Consider the following 5,741-nt stretch of genomic DNA (forward strand, 5'->3'; position numbering starts at 1 on the left):
TAGATGAAACTGGAGCGTTCAAAGCTGTCAAAGAATCTACCTCATGAATACCTGCTACCTTTATTCCCATTGGGGCTCTAGCATTAGACCATTGGTAATAATTGTTGGCAATCCGCTCCAAAATCTCATATGCTTCATTGTAGGACTTAGAGAGAATAGCCCACTTCCTGAAGCATCCAAAACCATACGAGTGGAAGCATTTAGACCATTACAAAAGTCTTCATTTGAATACAATGCGGAATACCATGATGTGGACACTTGCTCAATAAATCCTTGAGCCTCTCTCAAGCATCACACACTGACTCATCCTCCATCTGTTGAAAAGAAATAATCTCATTTTGAAACTTGGTATTTTTCGTCGAAGGGAAAACTTAATAAAAAAAAATTCAGCTAGCTTATTCCATGTAGACACCGAGTCAGAAAAAAGTGTATTGATCCAAGCTCTAGCTCTATCCCTCAAATAATAATGGAACAATTTCAATCTTAAGGCTTTTTCAATAATGCCTTGCAACTTGAAAGAATCGCTAACCTCCAAAAATGATCGGAGATGGCGAGGAGGATCCTCTGTAGGCAGCCTACTAAATTGACCCACTGTTTGCGAAATTTGGAACATCGCGAGCATCAACTCAAATTGAGTTACTTAAATTTCAGGCCTAACAATGTTAGGATTTAGCTCATTAAACATTGGGGCAGCGTACTCCCTTGTGGTCATCTCTCTATCATTGACCATAACAATAGCATTAGTGGCATTAAAAGCATTGGCTACATTATTAACAACTCCAACACTCGCATTAAGCATGAGTTGAGCTCAAATCTCCTCAACCCCTTCTCCTTCTTCAGCCATAGAAAGGTGAAGTTGAGCTCGTTGTTCCCTTAGTCTTCCTCTAAATGTGTGTTCAATCTCAGGGTAAATAGGGGATAGCTCAAAGTCTTGATGCTCATTCATGCAACATAATCAATCTAGCAAAGCACAAGATCATGCAAACAAGATTAGTGCAAAATAAGAAGAAAAAAAATGCAAAGTAATTAATATTACACAAAATTCTAATTTCAATCCCTGTCAACGATGTTGTGATTTCATTTGATCAATTATGTGCAAATCTACACAAACACAAAACAAGTATTAAAGTGATAAATATTCGAGATCGTCTCCACAAGGACTGAAAATTAAAACTAATTGCTCAAATCAATTACCAAGCAATTGCAAAAGTAACCAAATTAATTTGTTTTGATTTTTGTAAACTAACACTACTTGAGATTAATTTAAAATGCTTAAAATAAACAGCAATGCATTTCTAAATGTGAGGTAATATTAATTGGTTGAAATGAGCTTGAATTATTAAATCCCCCTATGTCAAATGCCATGTATGTTTTGCTACAGCAAAATCTCAGCAAAATTCCCAAAGTTAACAAAAATTCAAATTAAGTTCATAGAACTTTCCCAAATCCTATAGTATTAATTCTTTCACCTAATTAAATAAATTCATATGCCAATCAAGTTTAAGAATTCAAATTTAAGCACCAATTCACAATTGTTACACAAGGCAAATAACACATTCTTATGTTATTCACAAAACATAACCTTACAAGATTATCTACATGTGTCATTCAAATTTATTCATTATAATCAAGATTCCTAGCACAAATATAACTAATCATCTTGCCATTGGTGGCCAAAAAACAGCGAGAATTCATCAATAAGCACATTTGAATGAACAATGGGTTATTTGTTATAATAAAGTGCTAGAAATTTAGAATTAATACAGAGTTCATTAATAATCCAAGCCTCAAAATATCTAGTTCATGGCTAAATCAAGAAACAAAAATATAAAATTAAATTCGTCCATGAGAAATCAAACACCTATTACTAAGAGAAGTTAGGAAAGAAATAACAAACAAAGGAGAAGAAATAGTTCAAAAATGATGATGAAATAAATATTCTCTTCTTTTCCTCTTCTTCTTTCTTCTCTTTCCTTCTTTGTACTTTGAAATCTTCTTGTACTTGATGCTTCTCCCTCTAAGAATGGCTGAATATGGTAAAGGAGGCTGTCATCTCCTTTCTTTTCAACTTGCGTAAAAAACCTTTTTTCAAAGTACACAAATGCCCTTCCAAGACTCCACACGTGATACTCCCAAATTGCTTCTAGAAATTACTCCAAGCTTCAGTCCATTGTCTCTGATTTTAGCTACCTCATCAATCCTTGTCAACTCAATTAATGGTTGTAACGACCCAAAATTTCCTAATAAGGCTTAGGGCCTTGATTAGGGGGCCAGGATGGCAAATTATGGAATTATGTGATTATATGATATTTATGTGTATCATTATGTGAATATTTGAATAATATTATAATATGACTTGATATGCATGTTTAGGTGTATAAAATATGCATGTGGGCCCATTCTGTTTAATTGGGAAATTTTCATAATTTGGCCTGTTATGGGTATATTTGGCATATATGTGGTATGTGTGTGGTACTTCATTATTATTTGGTTATGCTTGGGTTACTCAGCACGAGACGATCCTAGGATGCAAGCCAGTGGGAAAGTCACAACAGGATCCATACTTGACTCGAAGTGAGTCAAGGGGTATTTAGCACATTACCAGGATATTGGGTAATGGGAATAACTATTTGATGATGAATTGGGGGTTAGTGAGAGCAGGAGGGAATTTTGACTATTTTACCATCGGAGGCATTTTTGGGACCCCGAGCATTAGGACCCTGTCCAGAAGTATTTAGGACTGAGTTTCCGTTTCCTAGAATTTCTTAAGTTTTGAAATTGGATTTTTCATTTTGAGGAGTTTTTTGATGAATTGAAACTTGGGTTTTGATGGTTTTGGGCCATTGAGATGATTGGGAACTTTGTTTATGAGATTTGGGTATGTTTTGATAGGTTTTTGGAAGGATTTAAAACGGGAAAATCAGAGTTTCATGGCTGTGTTCATGGTTGGGCCATGACCCTTTTATTGTGTGCTGCGACCCAGGCTTGAAAAAAAAATGAGGTTTTTGGCTGTTGGGGGCACTTTGTGCTGCTGCCCTTCTTTTTCAGGTCGCAGCCCACGACGCAGACAGAGAGGGGTTTAGCCCTTGTTCTTTATCAGGGCGCAGCCTGAGCTTTTGAGGCCGCGACCCAAAAGGGCAGAAATGACCAAAATGATTTTTAGTCATGGGAACTTAAACCTAAGGTCTCGAGATCGATCTTACTACTCGGTTTGGTAGGATTCGACGTCCTGAAGGCTAGGACCCTGTCCAGAAGTATTTATTTACTCGTTTTTTATGAGATGCTATATTATGGTTGTGACTAGGTTATCGCTAGTGGCTTGGAAACAGGATCGTGCTTGAGGGTCATTTACTGGTGACCTGTGCTTGGACCAGATGTACGAAAACTACACCCAATATGTGATACATGTGATTAGGGCATGGCATGAATGTTGAATATGAAATTGATTAGAGCTTGAGTCTCTGTAAATGTGCATGATCATAATTATGCTAGTGAATGTTGAGTAAGCATGTTGAATGCCTTATATTTGGATATTTGACATATGATATATGCCTGGGTGCATTGCTTATTTGTGAGTGGTAATGACTCATTAGTCAGAAACGACACAAGTCGTATGGAATTGACCTATGAGCCAAGAGCGGCATAAGCGTATTGAATTCAGAGCCGAAATGATTAGATCTAATCAACATGAGCATTAAGTGAATCATCATGAGCATTAAATGCTTGACCGACCTCAAGTTCGATGAAAATAAAAGCGCTTGTCTAGTCTAAAGGCTAGTTAAATAGAGCTAGGGCCAAAAGGCTCATGTGACTGTAATGTCACATGTCTTAGGGCGTGGAGCCCAAGTTCGTGACTCATTAGTCACTTATCTGATTAGGGCACAGAGCTCAAGTGTAAGACTCATTAGTCACCTATCAAGTTCGTGACTCATTAGTCACTTATCTGGTTCAAGTGTGTGACTCATTTGTCACTTATCTAATTAGGGTGTGGAGCCCAAGTGTGTGACTTATTTGTCACTTATCTGATTAGGGTGCGGAGCCCAAGTGCGTGACTTATTTGTCACTTATCTGATTAGGGTGTGGAGCCCAAGTGTGTGACTCATTTGTCACTTATCTAATTAGGGTGTAGGGCCCAAGTGTGTGACTCATTAGTCACCTATTCAAAGATGGACAAATTAGCCATCTATTCCCAGATCTACTTGATAGTCATCCATACAGGAGGCAAGGCCCATAATAATTTATTTGGGCTTGTTTGCATGCATGAATAGGGCTATTACTTCTAGGCATGCTATTATAATTCAGTGACATGTTATTACCTGTTCACGAGCATATTGAGTTTTCTTGCTGAGCCTCGAATCACGGGTGCTATGGGGTGCAGGTAAAGGCAAAAGAAAGCTATACTATCCTTGAGTTGGAGAGCTTAGGTGATGTTGTGTACATATGCGGCTGCTCGACCGCCATGGCCAAGTGTTTAAAGAGGAACTAGGGTTAAACCCTATTTTGTCGCTTAGGTCGGCTGGTTGTAAATATTTTATTGTAATTAACCTTTAAAATATATTTTTGGGATCCCAATGTATATAGTAAACGTTTTAGTGAAACGTTGTATCTTTGACCAAAAATTTTAACCCTAGACCGTTAATCACATTTAGTTACACGATTATAGCCAAATGACTCGGTTAGCGAGTTTAACACCGTTTAAATGCACAACATAACGGTCCCTGGGTAGTAGGGCGTTACAATGGTGCAACGTGTCTCTCCTTCATATTTTGAACCCACCTCTTTGAATCTTGATGAAAATGCTCTGGCAAAATTTTTTTTGCTCTAGCAAAACTGAAATGTCAGCACATTTGAAACACTTAGAGCCTATTCACTTTTTGTCTTTTATTTTTCTTTGGATAATTGATGCATAACCTCATTATTTTTCTATTTTCAGCTCTTAAAAACTCAAAAGATACAATAGACTCACAACACAAAAATGACATGAAATTAATTAAAAATAATAACAAAAAGTACTCATCACTCTTCCAAATTTTACATTTACAAGCTTAAAAGTATAAAAATAACTCTTTATTCAAGAGTTATCAATTATTCATCATAATCATCATATATAATATATAATCATATAATCACACATTAACGATTATAATATTAATATATAATATATATACATTTAAAATATAAAATAAAACAAAAAAAATTTACCCTTGCCTCCCGTGTCAAGCCATGTCCCTGCCTTCCTCTGTCGTTTTAACGCTCTGGCTACCCCAGAACAGTTACGGTGAATGATGAACCGAAAATTTAACTCGCTACCCGAGTCCTTTGGTTAAAAACGTGCTTCTATGTGTTATTAACAGGCTAAGGTGGAAAACCAATTAAAAAGAAATTATATATTTTATTTGAAACATAAAACTGTTCATGGTCCCATAAAAACATTTACAAGTTATTTACAACTTAAAATGGTCATTACTGTTTCAAATTTACAAACCCCGCCGACCTAAGCGGCAAAAATTGGGTAAATCCCCTAGTTCCTCTGAGAACTCCTTGGCCGTGGTGGTCAAGCGGCCGCTTATGTACACAGCACCACCAAAGCTCTCCACTCAAGGTTGGGTGAGCTTTTCTTTCCCTTTACCTGCACCACATAGCACCCATGAGCCAAAGCCCAGCAAGAAAACACAATAACACATGAATATAATATCAACAATGATCATAATAATCATTCAGGACTTTCAGTCCAAAATAGA

At 36.8% G+C, this 5,741-nt stretch overlaps 1 non-coding gene across 1 annotated transcript; it reads left to right on the forward strand.

Moving 5' to 3' along the window:
- The first annotated feature begins 240 nt into the window (after nucleotides 1–240).
- On the forward strand, nucleotides 241–346 carry LOC133807695 (small nucleolar RNA R71). The gene has a single exon (XR_009879595.1). It is a non-coding gene; the product is annotated as a small nucleolar RNA R71 (small nucleolar RNA).
- Nucleotides 347–5,741: the final 5,395 nt, after the last annotated feature.

The sequence above is a fragment of the Humulus lupulus genome, chromosome X, assembly GCF_963169125.1.
Source record: "Humulus lupulus chromosome X, drHumLupu1.1, whole genome shotgun sequence".
NCBI classification, from domain to species: domain Eukaryota; kingdom Viridiplantae; phylum Streptophyta; class Magnoliopsida; order Rosales; family Cannabaceae; genus Humulus; species Humulus lupulus.